We start from the raw sequence: 19,911 nt of genomic DNA on the forward strand, positions 1-19,911 counted from the left end.
CATGTGTAATTATATGTATACACATATAATTTAGTGACTTCAACCTGAGTGATTTTCCAGGGTACATTTGGCAACGTCTGGAGACATTTTTGGTTATTACAACTGGGGAGTTGAGGGGACATGCCTACTAGCATCTTATGGGTAGGGCCAAGGATACTGCTCAACACCCCACAATGCACAGGACAGCCCCCCCTTCCCTGCACACACCAAAGAATTATGCTTCTCCAAATGGCAACAGCACTGAGGTGAGGAGACTCGACAAATATATTCCCCTATTGGTCACCTCTTAGATTTACCTTTTTTTTTTTCTTTTCTTTTCTTTTGAGAAAGGGTCTCACTCAGGGCTGGGTGGCTCACACTTGTAATCCCAGCACTTTGGCAGGCCGAAGTGGGCAGATCACTTGAGGCCAGGAGTTTGAGACCAGCCTGGCCAACATAGTGAAACCCAGTCTCTACTAAAAATACAAAAATTAGCCGGGTGTGGTGGCAGGTGCCTGTAATCCCAGCTACTTGGCAGGCTGAGGCAAGAGAATTGCTTAAACTTGGGAGGTGGAGGTTGCAGTGAGCTGAGATCGCGCCACTGCCCTCCAGCCTGGGCAACAGAGTAAGATGCGGTCTGAAAAAAAAGGGGGGTGGGTCTCACTCTGTCACCCAGGCTGGAGCACAGTGGCGCGATCTTGGCTCATTGCAGCCTCAACCTCTTGGGCTCAAGTGATCCTCCTACCTCAGCCTCCTGAGTAGCTGGGACCACAGGTGCATGACACCACGCCAGGCTAATTTTGTTTACTTTTGTAGAGAGGAGGTCTTACTGTGTTGCCCAGGCTGGTCTGGACTCCTGGGCTCAAGCGATCCTCCTGCCTCAGCTTCCCAAAGTGCTGGGATGACAGGCATGAGCCGCCGCGCCCAGCCAGATTCACCTTTTGACTAGTTGCAGACTCTAATGGTAAGGGGTGTGCAGATTAAACCACGCCTCATTCCCAGAGGAGGAGTCAAAGGTGCTGCAGGGTGTCCCGCACACCACTGCCCTGGAGAGTGGTGCATGAGCGAGCCGCCACTCCCCTCCTGTTCTTAAACAGGAAGGAGCTCGAGGAAACGCAGCTTCAAGTGCTCAGGAAAAGGGCTGAGTGCCCTGTGGTGTGGCTGGGCAGAAACAGGAAAGTGTGCAGCCTTCATGGCTGGTTTGCTGTGGAGAGCACACTCCCACACTCAGCAGCTGCAGCCGGGCACAGGAGGTCTTTACTGGGTCCCACACGGGAGCAGGGAGGGGGTGGTGCATGCGGCTTCTCATCCAGAACCTCATAGAGCTGTTTGGTTCCTGCCTCTACTCTAGCTGACTTGCTTGGGATGCGTGGCCCTCCACGCAGTGCTTTGCATGTGGCCATTTCCCTTTTTTTTTTTAATTAATGAACTTTATTTTTTAGAGCTGTTTAGTTCACAGCAAAATCGGGTGGAAAGCACAGAGTTCTCTACATACCTCCTGCCCTCCCTACTACCAGGGTGGCTGTTTGTTACAACGGATGAACCCGCCTTGTCTCTTCACACGTCTTTATCACCCAAGTCCGTAGGTTACATTAGGACTCACTGCTGGTGCTGTATATTCTATGGGTTTTGACAACTGTGCAATAACATGGCTCCCCCACTACAGTATCACACTTAAAAAGACAGTTTCACTGCCTTAAAAATGCCCTGTGCTCTGCCTGCTCATCCCTCCCTCCCTCCTAACCCCTAGGAACCACTGATCTGTTTATTATCTCCATCGCTTTGCCTTTCCTAGGATATCATAGAGTTGCAATCCTCCATAGGCATAGCCTTTTCAGATTGGCTTCTCTCACCTACTCACATGCAGATGAGTTCCCCCATGTCTTTTCATGGCTTGCTAGCTCATTTCTTCTTAGTGCTGTGGAATAATATTCCATTGTCTGGATGCACCACAGCTAATTTATCCATTCACCTGCTGAAGGACACCTTCGCTGCCTCCAAGTTCCAGCTGTTATGAATAATCGTGAATAAAGTCGCTATAAACACCCATGTGCAGGTTTTTGTGTGGATATAAGTTTTTTTAACTCCTCTGGGTAAATATCAAGGAGCATGATTGTTGGATCACAGGGTAAAAGTGTGTTTAGCTTTCTAAGGATTTGTCAAACTGTCTTCCAAGGTGGCTGTACTGTTTTGCGTTCCCACCAGCAGTGAGTGAGGCTTCCTGTGGCTTCACATTCTCCCTCGCATTTGGTGCTGAGTGTCCTGGATTTGGGCCATTCTCATCGGTGTTTGCTTTGATTTACAATCCCTGACAGCCATTTGTTTTTAAGCCACATTACTTTAAGATCACACAGGACCAATCTTTACTGTGAACCAAAGTCTCAAAATGTGCCATCAGGGATCCCAAATGACATGATGCTCTGGTGGCGCAGAGCACCTGGGCAGGAGGTGATATAAAGGGAGGATACCCCAAGTTGCCCAGAAGACAGGCTGACAAACATTGTCCCTGTAGTCCTGCCTGATGTGACAACGCCCTGTCTACACTGGGACACGAACATCTCCACGCAGTGCGCATTACAGTCCAGAAGGAGCGTCGCATCCACTTTGTCACTTAATGCCTGGAAACCCAGACCTGAGGCGGGAGGAAACTTGCTGGAGCCACACAGCGGGAAGGGAGAGTCAAGGTCCCTGTGCGGAACTTCGGCTGGGGCTCAGCAGAGCCACGTCTCTGTTGTTCAAAGCACAACGTGACATCTTTGTGGAATCCTTTAAGGAGCTCAGATGCCTCCTTGCTTAGACTAAGGGCCTATCTGGTATTTCACAGATACATGCATCTCCTGGGTGGTGCCCACCTCAGGGGCACCTGCACACCTCAGACCGGGCCATCAGGCATCCTGGGGCCCCACTCTGCTCACCAGCCCCCATGAGAACTCCGGGGCTGCCTCTGTCCTGCACAAGCACTGATCCAGAGGACCCAGGCCATCAAGATCCCCAGCGGTTCCCACACTTGAACTTTCTTATTAGGGTGGCGGGCTGGTCTTCATGCTGGAATAGAAGTCTCATTTAGGCACTCTTTCACTTATTCAAAACATTCTTAATTGGACTCCTACTATGTGCCAGTCACCATCCTAAGATGCAGCAGAGAACAAGAGTGATTCCTGTTTTCAAGGAACCCGCAGTGTGATAAGTGCCCAGGAGATTTTGCGGCCAATGATATGTGCCATAGGTGAGTGAGTGCAGGATGCCAGGGGAGTCTGCAGAAGGGCCTCCAGCCCCACCTGGAATCTGGGAAGGCTTCCCAGAGGAGGTGACATCTAAACAGAGACTTGAAGAGTGAATAATAGTCATGTAGAGAGAGAGAGAAAATGGGGAGGGATGGGTTGTAGGGAGCAACCCTGCTAGGGACTTTACAAGAAGCTACACCCAGACAGAAGTAGCTCAGCCCTGCAGGAAGGTGGCCCTCTGTGGACACACCATGGAGGCCAGTGGGTGGTGGCAGTCAGCACCCCCAGCTTTCTAGGCCTGAATGGATCACAGCTGGGGAGGCCTTTGGCCCAGAGCCAGAAGGCTTGTCCCAGCAGACTGGTCTGGCTGGAAAAATCCCAATTCAACAACACAAGCAGCACACACCCACCCACACCCCTGCCCCAGCAGACCCTACATAAATAGTCCCCAGATCTCGTGGGCCCTGGTGTGCCCACTAAGATGGGGGCTGAGCCCAGGGGACATACATGTGGCTTATTTGCCAACCTGCCCACACACTTCCTCACTACCCCAGAGCACAGAAGCTGCTGTCTCCAGACCAAGCAAACCTTGCACACTTCTGACTGAGAGCTGCATTTGTTTTTCTTAATTGCGAATCTACTGTGTCCAAGGGAAAAGCCGCCCAACAATTGCACAACACGCTCAGTCTGCAGCTCTGAGACACAGGTACTCGTGCAATTAAATCTGTGCAGAGCTTTTCTGAAGTGGTTCTAATTCCTGCCTGGACCTCCAGGTGGACTCAGGTCAGGGAATCCACCTTCCCTAACAACAGGGCATGCCTGATTGGGGGAGCTTTGTCCAAAGTATTCATGGTTGGGCCACATCTGATTCCAGTTGAGGGGGGCTGCAGTATAGCCAGCATGGACAGACTAAGAAAGAGCCACTGGTTCTGAGTGTGCGCTCAAGCCTCTCCAATGCTATTGTCTCCCAAACCTATACTCTCATGAATGGACGACTCTATACTTAAACCAGAGTGCAAAGCCTGCCTTTAACCCTGTGAAATTTTATCTTATTTTCAGCTCATCTTTTCAAGCGACCAGAGCCTCTGGAATTTAATAGCATTCCAGTTTTGCACCCTTAGCCAATCTGATGTACATACCAGGGCTGATAAAGCGGATGGGGGAATTGCTGGCATGGTTAAGGCAAAGCCTATTGAGAGACATCCAGTGGTCATGGTCATCCCATCACTCAAGGCCTTGGAGGCCGGGTCATCGGACCATCTGCGCAGCCATCTAACTGTACCACTGCTCAGCTCCCATTGCAGAAGGGTCAGCCACGGCCATAGCTCCTGCCCATAGCCCAGCCCAGCCCACCAAGAAAAGGAGCCAGGCCTGTCCACTCCCACATCCATCCACCCTCAGGAGCCTCATGGGCCACACCCATGGGGTGTCACAAACACTTTCCCTCCAAAGTAACTTCCACAAGCAACACCTCGCTCATCCTCACAATTTTTCTGGGAAACCAGTTGTGAGGGACATTTACAAGCAGAAAGAGGGAGGCACGGGTTTTTGGAAAGCTGCAAGGCTGGACTTCAAATGTAGTCTTCGGAATCACGCACTGGCCCAGGTGGACAAATTTTTATATTTTTAGTAGAGATGGGGGTTTCACCATGTTGGCCAGGCTGGTCTCGAACTCCTGACCTCAGGTGATCTGCCCATCTTGGCCTCACAAAGTGCTGGGATTACAGGTAGGAGCGACCGCACCCGACCGCAAATATTTTTAATGATACAGGAAATGAATGATATTGTCTTAAGTGGAAAGAAAAAGCGGGACCTGAAACAAATACATAGCATGACTCAATTTCAGCATGAGTCTGTCCGCCTCGCTGTAAATGAATACTGACCAGAAGAAATGGACCCATATGTCTGCTGTGATGATCTCTGAATTGTAGGATTATGCATTATAATTGTTTCTGTATTTTCCACATTTTCTACCATGAGGATTTAACATCTATAACCAGCTCAGGTGCCCAGCAAACAGCAGCCTCTCCCCAGTTCCTCCCTGGAACATGCAATGTGGTCATGGACTGAACGGCTGTGCCCTCTCCTCAAATGTGTACCCAGGCGCCCTAACCCCGAGGGCGATGGTGGTAGGGGGTGGGGCCTTTGGAAAGTAATTAGGTTGCAGTGAGGTCAGGAGAGTGAGGCCCCCATGATGGTATTAGCGTCCTTGTAAGAAGAGGAAGAGACTATAGTTTGCTCTCATTCCACAGGAGGACACAGAGAAAAAAGCCACCTGCAAAGCAGGAAGAGCCCTCCCCAGAACCTGACAATGTGGACGCCCTGATCTAGACCTCCCGCCTCCAGAGCTGAGTATGTGTCTGCATTTAGGCGGCCCGGTCCATGGAGCTTTGTTATGGCAGCAGGTGAGGGCTGAGGCAAGCACCCTCCTTTATCGGGACAGGAAGTAAAACTAACAGCTGCAACCAAATCTGTCTGGCCCTGCACAAGCCTTGGAAATATTAACTGTGTGTGTGCAAACGAGTCCCACACCTCCCTTCAAAGCAGTAAAAAAAAAAAAAAAAAAACATGAAACCACCTTTCTCTACTTTTTCTTGGGCAAGGTAGCTGCAGAATCCTGACTCTGCAAGACGGCAGAGAATTCAGATGCTGACACCATCCTTAGGGTCCCGCCATGTCCTAAACCCCATCAAGAACCTTAAACCCAGACAAGTTACCCCAGAAGAGCCAGTGTCATCCCATCCTCCAATGTCCAGCCTGTCTTGAGGTCACAGGACTGGAAATTACCACCTTGGTCAATTAAGGCCTTCAGTCCAAAGTCGAAACGCCTCCCCGCCTCACCTGTGCCCTCAACCAGCATCTTCGCCGCCTCCAGCCCTCCTTCGTTGCACTCCCTGAAATGCCCTCCCTGTGCCTGCCCCGTCCCCTTGGTGGCTTGCCGCCCTTGAATACCCTCCCTCATGCCTGGCCCCCCTCGGTGGCTCACCACCCTGGGGATGGGGATGGGGATTCTGGTGTCCCTTTATGTTTCTGTGTTCACCGTTCACACTGGACTCAGTTCCTCAACAGAACACCCTCATAACCTTTTGTATCTCGGTGCCCGGCCAGGGTCTGCCCTCAGAGTGCATGCTCAGCCAGGGCTGCTCAGGAGGTGCCAGTGTGGGGAGGTGGGCAGGACACGGGAGCCAGGGGGAGGAGGGGGCTGCCGAGAGCTGGCAGGGGGCTTCAGAGGTGGCAGGGGCCCTGCCGACAGAGGGTGGAAGAGTGTGTGCGGGCAGACAGTGCGTGAAAGGACAGGGATGGGGGTGTGGTCGTGACACTCAGATGGCAGCAGGTGGGCACAGCAGGTGCCCGCGGCGAGTGAGAGTTGTTGACTGCACTGGTGTCCACAGAGTTGAGCAGCCGGCAGAATGCCAGTTACATTCGCAAGCACTGTCCAGACACCTTTCCAGGTAAAGCGCTGCTGGTGTGAAGCAGTGGAAAGGTGCAGCCTGGGGCCTGGCTCGGGGGCAGGGTTGCATTTGCTGCGGCTCCACTCAGCCGCCTTCCACCTGCCATTCGGGGCGGCGCGGCCTGCGTGGCAGCCTCCTCACACCTCTCAACAGTGCTTTCTAGAAGGATGCAGCCTCACTACTGAACAGCAGGATGTTCGTTAAAGAAGTTAACGGTGCACACCCAGGAACAGAGTACTGCCTTCAAATTTGGGCCACAAGGGATGATTTTAATAACACAGGACAACATATCTGATTAATACAATACAGTATGTATTATATTACATACATGTATTGTACTACATACAATATAATACGGTATGTATTGTATTACACACAATACAATACGGTATGTATTGTATTACATACTGTTACAATACGGTATGTATTGTATTACATACTGTTACAATACAGTATGTAAAAATATTCTGTTTATGGCAAACTTAAATAAAATATGCATTTTGTGACAGTCAAGAGATATAAAGGCTGGGGGCAGTGGCTCACACCTGTAATCCCAGCACTTTGGGAAGCCGAGGCGGGCAGATCACTTGAGATCAGGAGTTCAAGACCAGTCTGGCTAACATGGTAAAGCCCCATCTCTACTAAAAAATACAAAAATTAACCAGGTGTGGTGATGCACGCCTGTAATCCCAGCTACTTGGGAGGCTGAGGCAGGAGGATTGCTTGAACCCAGGAAGTGGAAGTTGCAGTGAGCCGAGATTGTGCCACTGCACTGCAGCTTGGGTGAGTGAGACCCAATCTCAAAAAAAAAAAGGGATTTTTTTTGTAAAGTCAAGTTTATTAAGGTATACTTTACACACAATTAAGTTCATCCTTTTTAGATGTACAGGTCACTAAGTTTTGACAAATGTGTAACCATCAACATAACAATTTCAGCACAAGACTGAAATCTTTTAAAATTATGTTAATAAATGGCTATGGCTAATGTGTTAGTCTGTTTGCATTATTACAAAGGAGTACCTGAGACTGGGGAATTTATCAAGAAAAGTGTCTTAATTGGCTCACAGTTCTGCAGCCTGTACAGGAAGCGTGGTGCCAGCATCTGCTTCTGGTGTAGCTTACGATCATGGTGGGAGGTGATGGGGAGCCAACGTGTCACATGGCAAGAGTGGGAACAAAAGAATAGGGAGGTGACACACTCTTTTAATCGACCAAATTGCTCACTCATCACCAAGGGGATGGCCCAAGCCATTCATGAGGAATCTGCCCCCCTGATCCAATCAACTCCCACCAGACCCCTCCTGCAATGCTGGGGATCACATTTCAACATGGACTTGGAGGGGACACGCATCCAAACCACATCAGCTACTATAATTATTTATTGTCTCCGCAGCTACTCTCTTGAATTATGTCATTAATTTGAGAGTTTGTCAATCGATTCCTTCGGGCCGTAAGGGAGCCAGCACCTGCTGAGTGCCTACCACGCATAAGGGGCTGTCATCGGGCTGTGTTTGGTTTCACTTCTTCCTTCAACTCTCAGAGAAAGGTATGATCCCTGTCCCTGTTGTACAGTGAGGGAACTAAAGTCTGGAAGGTAAGCACCCTGTCCCAGGCCACACAGCTGCTAACAGGATGATCTGGGCTCAAATCGATGTCAATTCTGACTTCAGAGTTTATGTTATCCCAACACGCCACACTGCAAACAACATCACTGTAATTTGTGTTCTTGGCTAACCACTTTTCTTCAAGCTTCCTAAAGGACACGAAATGGGAGTGGTGGTCGTACCTATGCCCCCTGGCCCCCCTCCCCCATGGCTCTGATGCACAGGGAGCTGTTGCTCCACAGCTGAGGCCCCCAGGAAAGCCCCGAGTCCTGGGAGGGGCCACTGAGTGTCCAGGTGGGAGGGGCTCCCTCGTCAGCCCTGTCCTGCCTGGTGAATTCTAGGGAAGAACAAAGTGTTGCTAAGTGGAAAAAACAAAAAACAAAAACAGGTTGTAAAATAGTAGATATGGAATGATCTGACTTATAGAATTATATCTATAGGAATATGCATCCAGCCAGGGCCTGCTGGGGCAGGGCACACTGTACTCCAAAATGTTACCTCTCCCGACAGGACTGTGGGTGGAAATGCTTTCCTCCCCTTCCCCGCCTCTTTTCTCTTCTGTGACTTTCTAGTATTTCTTCCCTAAAGGCAGCTGACTATGGTGGGAGAGGTCTTCAGCTCCTCTCCAGGCTCCCAGCTCCCTGCCAAGGCCTACTCCTCTGTGGCTGGCCCAAGGAATTCTTCCATGACACGGCCCCCAACCCATCTCTTCCTCCTTCTGTCCAGTCAGTATTTTAAGGCACCTATTCTCTGGGTGAATAAGGACAAGGGGTCCGGCCCCAGGGAGTTCTCCACTCTGGTGGAGGACACGTCAACAGCCAACATCAGCCAACAACAATCAACAAAAAAGATAAGATTACAGGCAGGGCCACGGCTGAAAGGCAGTGATCAGGGCACCTCCTCTACGCCGTGGGGTGGAACTGCCGCCTCCACTCTGAGACCTCCCTGCTGGTGCCCAGCTCAACCCCAGGCCCTTTCCAAGAAGCCTTCTCAGAACCACATGCTGTATTTGAATTAAATACCCCCGTGTCTGTCTCCCTGCATTTCTGGAGGGCAAGGTCTGGTTCCACCGCACCTCTTGCCCTGTCCCCCGCATGGGCCCTGCAGACAGGATGCCTCCCGCTGGACCGTCAGCTCCCTGAGGGCAGGCTCGGTCTCCTTGCATCCTGAAGAGGAACAGCTGTCGCTGTAATCCTTAAAGACCACAGCAAGAACAAGAATGGTCAACACAAAATCTTGTAACGCAGGTGCCAATACTGCAACAAAGCAACCAAAAGCCAGAAGGCTGCACACCACTGTGTGTGACTGTGTGAGAAGGCGACCATCAGTGATTTTTTTTTTCCCTGTATTTTGCCAATTTTCTGATATGTTCTTACATCACTCTTATAATTAAAATAAGTGTTTTATGCAGCCCGTTGTCCCAGGGCTCTGGCGTTCTGCCCCACTGACCTCGAGGACTCAGCTGAGACTGGGGATTCGAGACTCGGGGGACTTAGGACACCCTGAAGGAAGGAAGGAGCCTGCAGCATCTGGAGCACTGCAGGCAGCAGAAGCAAGAGCCGCTGCCTGTGGGGAAGCAGGCGGGCCGGGCCAGGCCACCCAAGCTCCAGGGCCAGCCAGCCATGAGACTAGGGAACAGAGGACTTGGCCAGGACAGACTTTCCCAGAGGCCCGAAGGATAAAAACAGACCTCCTGACCCAAATGCATCATAAAGGCAACCCCGCAGAAGCCCCTGTGATGGCCGGGTTGTCTGGCCCAGAAGTTCCCAAGGACCCTGAGTTCCAAAGATTTGACCTCGGTAAGATCCTTGGGGCTAAAGTGGACAGGTCCCAGTGTGGGGGCTGAGCCTCCCACTGCATGAAGATGGCATAAACCTCTCGGGGTGGTGCTGGTGACCTGGGCTGGGCCGCTGTGGGGGGCCTGTCTGTTCCAGAAGGCTGAGGAGCAGGTGAGAGGGGGCAGCTGCTCGAGGCTGGACGGTGGAGGCTGAGGAACCCCAGCACCTTAAGAATAGAGAAGCCTTTCATCCTTGCCTTAGAATTCTGAAACATAAAAAAACAAAAAACAAAAAAAAACCTCAGCCCAGGGGACGTTGTGTCTGATATCATCTATCCTGAGATCCGCTGAGCACCCAATCTCCAGTTTCTAGGAACATTTCTGTCACTCGTCACTTTCAGCGACTTTAAATTTTAATTTTTCTATTATTGAGTCGGATGATCTGATGATGCCGATGCTTCCGGGCGTCTGTGACCCCCTCATGTCTCACTCATGCAGAAGCAGCATGAGATCATGAACTGGGACCTGCTGGGGGCCCAGGCCCTGCCCCTCCCTCTGCCCCAAGCCTCAGTTTCCCCATCTGCCTCTCATCCCAAGCAAGGGATCTTACCACCTCCCTCGCCTCTGAGTCCCACTGGCCCAAATGCTGGCCCAAAGCCACTCTCCTTCCCAGAGCATCCTCTCCCTCTTCTTGGCCCTTGTAGTTACAGAAACCCAACTCATCCCTCCTGCTGCTCCAGGAAAACCCCGGCCCCGGGTCGCAGCTCTCAGGCTGCTGCTCTCACCCGCCCTGCACAGCCGTGTGGCTGAGCCTCAGAACACTGCCCAGGGCTCAGGCCAGCTTGGAGGAGAGCCAGGCAGCGCCTGTGTGTGAGGCTCCCTCTCTTGGGTCCCTTGTAGGGCTGATCCCTCCTTCTGGGGGCGAGAGGGGCTGAAGTCATGGAGGCCAGAAGAGGGGCTTTAGAGGCAGGAGGGGGGCCGCAGTCCCAGGACCCAGAGCCTGGCCACCTTCTCCAGAACTGGCCACAGTTTTGGGGTCAGGGAGTTGGCTCCTTACACACCCACAGGCTCCAGATCCTGTCCTTGGGGCAGGGAACAGGAACAGCTGTCACCGTCTCCACAGGTGATGCCCGTCTGAGGAGCAGCACAGGTGTGCTCTGGCCATGGCTGACGGAGAGCGATGGGACCCATGCCACCCTCCGGGCAGGCAGGGAGGAAGAGCTCTCCAGGCTGATCTCAGCTGTTTCGGGAAGGCTGCAGCTGGGTGTGGGGGCTTCAGGCCCCGGCTGCTGGGTTCTGCCTTGGTGACGCCACTTGCCCCACTGTGTCACAGCCATACGCTCGCCTGTCCGCCTCCCCGATCCAACTGGGAGTTGCTGAGTGTGTCACAGCCATACGCTCGCCTGTCTGCCTCCTCGATCCAACTGGGAGCTCCTGGGGGGCGATTATGCCTTACCCATCAATGTGTCCACTGTGTTGGACACAGTATCCGGGACATAATAGGTGCTTTGTAATTGACAGAAGGCATGGAGTGGGTGCTCCATTCGCTCCTATGACCCCAGCGGGGCCCCCATGGGGCTTCCCCCACCGACAACCCTCGTTCCCCACCTTAGCCGCACAGCACAGGGCACCACCCAGCTTCCTCGCCATGGCTCAGGACCTGGAGATGCGATTTTTCTGATCTTTAGCCCCGATTGAGGAATGACCAGAAATAAAGCAACACTAAAACCAGACCAGATGGTGAAAAGCGCTGGACTGATACATATTCACTGTGCACCCAACGTGTAAGCAACGTGTTTAGCTTTCAAATAAGACAAAGATGACCATTGTGTGTATTCCTTCATCTGCAAAAATAATCAGGGCAAACAAAAGAAAGGATGTGAAACACCCTCTAAGAAGGAGAGAAACATCTGAGGCACTGGCGGGCCTGGAGGAGGCGGCTGGCGGGCCTGGAGGAGGCGGCTGGCGGGCCTGGAGGAGGCGGCTGGGCCCGCTGGCTTAAGGCTGCAGCACAGAGCCAAGCCCTGAACTGAAGCCAGTGAGCAGCAGAAAACCCCCCAGACAAAGCCAGATGTCCCCAAGGGCACATGCCTCTCCCTATCCTCCATGGCACGCTGACCCCTGACAGCGAGGTTCCCGGAGCACACCAGGCCCAGGGACCTTTCCGGGCAGGCCCAGGTCCAGTGCCTGGCTGACACTCAGGTGACCTCCTCTAGCAGGTGAATAGGGAATCTTAGAGGGAGGAGGAGGAGTTTGGAATGGAAGGCAAGGGGAAGGCTGCCCTGGGAACAAAGGCAACAGTGTTGACTGGCGTCGAGGAGATAGACATGGTGTCTCCAAATTGTCCACTCTTCCCACTGACTGACCCCTCACTGCAACAGGACACAGGGCTCTGCAGGACCCCCAGGTCACAGCCAAGGTGGGGCCACACTGGGGGCTTCCTACCCAGGTGGGGCTATCCAGTCAGAGACCATCCCCCCACCCCACCCCACCCCACCCCCTGGGCCTACACCTGGGGCCTCAAAGCCCAGGTGAACAGGGCGAATGATTTAGGAAAAGCTCTTCTTGGAGGAGAGCCAGAAAAGGGTAAAAGATGGGGGCAGGTGTGGACACAAGCCTGGCTTGTCCACTCAGTTCTGAGGGCACAGTCACCTCCAAGGAGACAATGTATAGTCCCACTGGCATTCCCCTCCAACCCCGGTGGCCAGCCAGACCCACTAACCCAAACTGCAAATGACAGGGCCACAACAAACCACATGCCACCCCAAACCCGCCCTGCCTGGCCCCAGGGCTCCACCCCTGCTGCTCCAGGCCCTGGTAACACCCACCTGCCCACTGGCCTCCTCTGTTTGCTCCATGCCAGGTCACTGGACCCTGCAGCCTGGAGGTGCCTCCTCTGTTTGCTGGCTCCATGCCGGGTCACTGGACCCACAGCCTGGAGGTGCCAGCTCTGCCTCGGATCCCACAGGGGAAGGGGGCTGCCCCGTCACACGTCCAATTCTGTGACAACTTTAGATGGGCCCCCTTAGCTTGGAGATGAGGAAACTGAGCCCCATGGGGATGAAGGATAGCCAAAACCTGGTAGAAACGTTGGAATTTGAGCCCAAGTCCTCCCAGAACGCTGTTGCTACCTGGGAGCCCCCAAGACCCCCAGGAGCAGGGCACCACATCTTTGGGATTTTCCAAAAGCTGGTACACCTGTATGGGTGGCTCCAAAACACACCCCTGGCAGACTCCTGTGCTCTGCAAAAGGCCAATGCCAGCAGTGGCCCCATCATCTGGAGTCTGCCCTATGTGCCCTGGCATCATGGGGCAGCCTTGCCTGAGGGCCAGCTCACAGTTGCTGCTCAGTTCCCACATGTTAGACCCCGCTCTGGGGACCAGACAAAGTGGCTGGCCCTCAGCCAGCCCCTCCTCTGCTCCTTGGAGCCTCTTCCTACCTGCATCCAACTAAGTGTTCCCCAGAGAGCCAGCAGGATCTGCACATGAGGGTTTAGGGCTTGTATGGGTTGGAACAAAACAGGTCAGTGTCAAGCCAGCCTGGAAATCCTAACCCCAAAATCTTCCCCCACTGCCAAGTCCCAAGCATGCACCTGCAGGCAGGCATGGGTGAGCACAGGCTGCTTCTCCGTGCCCCCGCAACATACACAGGTGTCCCACCTGCTCCACGACTGATGGGAATTCGATTGGAAGAAGATAAAAGCAGAGGCGATTTGGGGAATGGGAAGGGAGCCACTACTGAAGGGAAGGAGAAATGCAGGAAGGAGAGTGGAAAGAGGGTGAGCAGATTAGCCAGGCATGCCCAATGGGCCCATACAAAGGAATGTGGAGACTCCACTTGGGCAGAAGGCCAAGGCCAAATACAGTATCTGTGTGCCTGCCACTCCTGAGGCCTAACCCAGCACATTTCTTGAAGATAAGTGGGCCAGGTAGGCGCCTGCACATTGAGATAAGGGCTAAGTATAGAAGGAGAAAGTTGTTTTTTCCAAAACGTTAAGAAGCACATTTCAAGGAATAAGGAGGTCTCAAGGACACACTGGGGGCAGCCTAATGAGGCCAGAGCCTTTTCCTTTTTCAAAATTACAAGCTGAACTTCTATGCCTCCTTTGAGCTCAATTTCAGCTTTCCCTAGTGGATCCGAACACGGCATATTCATTATTATTTGATTAATAAGGACCTGGTGACAGTTTCCAATGGACAAAGTTAGCTGGCTTAACCACCACCTCCTCCAAGAAGGCCTCAGGGATCCCCTCTCAGTTCTCTGCTACATTTAGGCTGCCCCTGAGTCCTATCAGAGCCCACCTCCCTCTGCCTGGAGCCCTTGCTGCTGTCGAACTTGCTCCTGCCTGGGACAGGTGTTCACAAATGCTGTCAAACGGGCCTGAGCTATGAGGCAGCCAGGAAGCCAGGGCTCCGGCCCCACCAAGTGTCAACATCCACCTTGATCCAGCCTCCCAGGCCTGCAAGTACTATGGACTCAGAGGCAGACATTCCTGTAGGGCCTCTATGGATTCTGCAGACGGGCAAGGCCAGAAAAAATCCCGAGAGAATTCCTCAAGGGCTGGAGGAAAATCCTAACTAGCCATGATGGCTGTGGAAGCCATCACAACCCCTCACAAGGGATATGTGAGCCCTGAGGTCAACGAACTCTAAGAGGCAAGATGGGGGCACAGAAATCAGGCCACGGGCATCATGTGACTCACATGGCAGGACTCAGTGGCCCTCTGCTCCCCACACCACAGAGCTGGAGGGGAATCCTTGTGTTGCTGCAGCCACCCCGGCACAGGGTTTTCAGCCTGAGAGGGCTCGTTGATGTGATGGGCAGGTTCCAGTGCGAAGGTGGCCGGCCTGAGGCGACCGTGAGTCCCCAGGCTTCCCCCAGTCACAGGGCAACGCCATCGGCTGCCGCCAGCTTGGGAGATGTGCTTTTGGGAAAATCAAGTCACCACAGCATTCTCCTGCTGTCCCTCCCCACTCGGTTTAGATGTTGGTGAAGAAAACGAAGCCAGTTACGGCAATGACTTCCAACAGATACAATCAAATAATCTATTCCTGGATTCCGCAAGTACTGAAATGTCGGTAATTCAATTCCTGAAATGCCATTTTGGAGCTGCCAGAGCAGGCTGCGGAGAAAGCTCAGTAAACACACACATCAGTTCAAGCCCAAACACACACCCACTGACCTTGAGCCCCGGTGCCCGGCGCTGTGCTGAGAGGCCAGCTCCCCAAGGGCGGCCACCACCAGACAGGGCCTGGGGAATGGGCGGTCCAGGAGGGAGGCAGCAGCGACAGCAAATAAATATTGACAACGCTGCAGGAGGCGTGCTGCTGGGAAAATGTGGACGAACTGCACTGAGCTCGAGGAAAGAGTACTCAGTGTGTCTGGGGGAGTCAGAAGGCTCCCAAAGCAGGCTTGACTTACTCTGTGATTAAAAGCCAGGCCGGAGCTGGGAGCTGGGGGAACAGAGAGGTGGGAACCACCCTGCCCTCAAGGAGCTCTGGCCGAGTGAATGCAGACACACATATGCTGACACGCACACACACCTACACACACATATGCACACACACCCACAAACCTACACACACTGCACACACACACCCACACATGCATATGTGCACACACATGCACACCTACACACACGTATGCACACACATGCACAAACCTACACACAATGCACACACCCCCACACATGCATATGTGTACACACGCACACCCCTACACACACGTATGCACACACATGCACAAACCTACACACAATGCACACACACACCTACACATGCACGTGTGCACACATGCACACACCTATACATGTGTATGCGCATATGCACACACAGGCACACACCTACACATGTGTATGGACACACACATGGAAAGCTTTGGAACTGAGGTCACCATGTGCACACACATCTACAATGCACACGTACACACATACACACCTACACAGGTATATACACACATGCACACACCTATATACACATATGCACACACCTACACATGCATATGGGCACACACGCACATACACACATGCAAGCACACAGGCACACAGTCCCAGGGCAGGCAGGGTAAGGCTCACATGAGGAATCCTGAACACCCCACACTGTGTGGGGATCCAGGGCCGGCGGGGGTGGCCGCAGCAGCAGAGGCTGCTCATGTCCGAAGCTCTGTCACCCTCCACTCCAGCACAGGGCTCACACTGACATCAGTTCTAAGGCTTTCCATGGGAGTGTGGGTCATGGGACTGTGATATGGGACAAGGGCTTTTCTGGCACTTTCGACACATTTTTGCAAGGAAGCATAAAATTTACATCTAAACCAACCCGTGGGATGACAGTGATTGTTGTTGCTATTATGATTTTGCTTTACATATTATTATACTTTCTGAAATGTATGAATTGGAGATTAAAATTTTAGTTGAGCCCAGGAGTTTAAGACCAGTCTGGGTAACATGGCAACATCCCATCTCTACAAAAAATTAGCCATGCGTGGTGGCGCACACCTGTAGTCCCAGCTATTCAGGATGCTGAGGTGGGAGGATCACTTGAGCCTGGGAGTTTGAGGTTGCAGTGAGCTATGATCGAGCTCGCACTCTAGCCTGGGTGACAGAGCAAGACTCTGTCTCAAAACAACAACAACAACGACAGCAACAAAATCCCCCCTTAAAACAACACTACCATCCGCCCGTCATCTGTATATTAAATATCTAACTGTAAAAAGTCTCAGCCTATTTTGAGAGATGAAGTTACCCTCAAGTCCCAAGCAGATGACAATAAACTGGAAAAGCAATGGGAAATCTCCAGACAGAACACCCAGGTCCTCCACCAGATGCTCCTCCCGGTCTCTGTTGGGCCATCTGGAGGGTGTCAGATCAGCTGGGCGAGCAAGGGCAGGGCCAGCCTCACTGTGGGATCTCAGGCAGCCTCCTCGCCCAGCCAACGTCTTTGCCCCAACACATCAAGGAACCTGGCGTCCCTCACCCCAGGAAAATCCTGGGCCTACACAGCCTCCTCAAACAAGGTCACTGTATGAGACACACTCAGAGCTGCCCCCGGCCCCAGCATCCTTGGATCTAGCAGTGAAATAGTTGGTGCCTTCACCGTGCTGTGGTGGGAGGCCCAGAGGTCAAGGTGCAGAAAGCCCGTACCACAGAGCTCCTAGTGGAGAAGACGGGAGTGGAAGCACACAATGCAGGAAGCCCGGGGCTGGGGAGCCGGGGCAGGTGCCAGAGAAGGTCTCCAGACCAAGCTTGAGCTGCGGGGCGGGAGTCGGATCATGGCCAGCACTGTGAGCTTGGTATGGGTGAGTCTCCTGATGCCAGACAGATGTGCTCTTGGAACAGCTGTCTGTGAACCTCATCTGGGAGAACCAGATCTTTATTTAAAGTAAATTAAGGGGCCAGGCGTGGTGGCTCATGCCTGTAATCTCAGCACTTTGGGAGGCCAAGGCAGGTGGATCACCTGAGGTCAGGAGTTCGAGACCAGCATGGCCAACATGGTGAAACCCCATCTCTACCAAAAATACAAAAATTAGCTGGGTGTGGTGGCGGGTGCCTGTAGTCCCAGATACTCAGGAGGCTGAGGCACAAGAATCGCTTGAACCCGGGAGGCAGAGGTTGCAGTGAGACGAGATCACACCACTGCACTCCAGCCTGGGCGACAGAGCAAGAACTGTCTCAAAAAAAATTAATAATAATAAAAAAAACAAAATAAAGCAAATTATGAGACTTTGCTCCTTAAGGGACCCAAAGACACACCCACTGACCTTGAGCCCTGGTGCCCGGTGCTGTGCTGAGAGGCCAGCTCTCCAAGGCCGGCCACCACCAGACAGGGCCCAGGGAATGGGCGGTCCAGGAGGGAGGCAGCGGCAACCGCGAATAAATATTGACAACGCTGCGGGAGGTGTGCTGCTGGGCAAACGTGGACGAACTGCACTGAGCTCGAGGAAAGAGTACTCAGTGTGTCTGGGGGAGTGAGCGCCTCCTCATGAGGCGTGCAGCCCTGGTCTATATCACGTATAGCTGATCTCAATGGGAGGCCGAGGACATGCGGTGTGGGCTCAGCACCCAGCAGGCGAGGCTCGCTCACAGAAAGGCAGCAAGAGGACCTCAACCCAGAATGCAGCAGGCCTAGGTCCAGTCTGGAGGGCCACCCACACCCCCTCACGCACCCTCTTCTCCAAGCCTCATCCCTGAAGTGAACACAGAAAGGCCCACTCAGGTGGGTGTAGGGAGCCTGAAGGAGGGTGGGCGGGGACCACCAAGCACCTGTTAGCTGTTGCCACACCTTAGGCTTTGAAGCAGCTAAGGGGGAGGGAGGTGTGCGGTTGGGGGTTGGGCGGGACATCATAACGCCAGGGCTGAAGGGGAACCACCCAAGGTCAGGTGGGAAGAGAAACAATGGCTCCTGGCTGCAGCCTCCAAGAAAAGCCATCCATGGGAGACCCACCAGTCCCTCCGCAAGCCTTTGACCCGCTCTACCTCCAACTCCTGCACAGACTCCGGGCTGTCTGTTCAAATAGCTGGCACCTCATCTGCCCATCTCCATCACACGAGGTGTATTTATTTCCAAGAACATGCCCCAGAGGAGGGGCTCACGCTCTTGCAATTACCGCGCCACCACCTGGAGGCAGGTGCACAGTGAGGGCACCCACTGGATGACCAAGATCCCAGCTGTCCTGGAATGCCACCCAATACCATCCAAGAGGAGCAAGGTCAGGGTCGGAGGCCTAGACCTCTCTGGCGCCCTCCATTTCTCCTTCTGTACATGAGGTGGCTAAGTTCAGAACTCAGGGCGGGTGGTGTGGACACTCTCATTTAGGGATGGGGATAGGGGTACATGAACCCCTTCCACCAAGCACCTGGAACTCTGGGAGATTTTGAGGCTGGTGGCCAAAGGCATCAGGACACACACACCTGGTGGCACCTGGGTGACATCACAGAGATGTACAAGCTCACATTGTAGAAGGCCCCACAGTGGACAGGGCTTGGGGAGGAGGGCTTGGTCCCCCTACCTCAGAGAGGGAGAAAAGGACATAAAAGCGGGGAGGGATGGTCAGGTGCAGTGACTCACACCTATAAACCCAGCACTCTGGGAGGCCGAGGCAGGAGGATTGTTTGAGCCCAGGAGTTCAAGACCAGCCTGGGCAACATGGCAAAACTCATCTCTACAAAATATACAAAAATTAGTCTGGTGTGGGGGCATGCACCTGTAGTCCCAGCTACTTGGAAGGCTGAGGTGGGAGGATCACCTGAGCCGGGGGAGGTCGAGGCTACAGTGAGCCATGATCGCACCACCGCACTCCAGCCTGGGTGACAGAGTGAGACACTGTCTCCAAAAAAAAAAAAAAGGAGGCGGGAGCTTAGGAGAGGAGGCAGTCAGGGCCGGGGAGGGAAGTTCATGGAAACCATCCCGAGGGAAGCAGCGAGGAGTCTCCCCCGGGACACCCGATCGGCCTCCTCGTGCCCCACACAGCCTCCAGCTTCTGCCTCCCTGGCCATCGCATTCCAGGTCACTGGCCTTGGGGCCCCTCCCTTCCCTGATGTCGGCAGTCGTTCCCAGGAGGGTGGGGGAAAGAGTAGGGGGGGCCTCACCCTCACCTCTCGGTGCTCAGGGCTCTGGCCAGTCCTTACTGTTCAAGAAAACAACCTCAGCTTCCCGGAGGGACCCCCGCCTGCCAGGCAGAAGTGGGGGCTCTGGGCCCAGCTCCCACACTCGACCCCAGGCAGACACCCACCTCTGGGTGCTCTCTAGGACCTTTGCCACCCACGTGCTGGGAGCCTGTGCACCCAGGCAGGGCAGGAGGACAAGGTCACTACCATCTCCAAGGTCACTGCAAGCTCCTCCCAAACTGAGGCCTGGAGGCCCTAATATAACCCACT

At 53.4% G+C, this 19,911-nt stretch overlaps 1 protein-coding gene across 15 annotated transcripts in view; it reads right to left on the reverse strand.

Annotated features, from left to right (window-relative positions):
- Positions 1 to 19,911, reverse strand: part of HPCAL1 (hippocalcin like 1) — a 127,185-nt gene that overhangs the window by 45,395 nt on the left and 61,879 nt on the right. Inside the window, 1 exon segment of one of the 15 annotated variants that reach the window (NM_001246377.1) lies at positions 14,740 to 15,193. The exons of 10 other annotated variants lie outside the window; for them this stretch is intronic. The gene's annotated coding sequence lies outside the window, so the exon portion shown is untranslated. 15 annotated transcript variants of the gene reach the window in all.

This window comes from Pan troglodytes, chromosome 12 (assembly GCF_028858775.2).
Source record: "Pan troglodytes isolate AG18354 chromosome 12, NHGRI_mPanTro3-v2.0_pri, whole genome shotgun sequence".
NCBI classification, from domain to species: Eukaryota; Metazoa; Chordata; class Mammalia; order Primates; family Hominidae; genus Pan; species Pan troglodytes.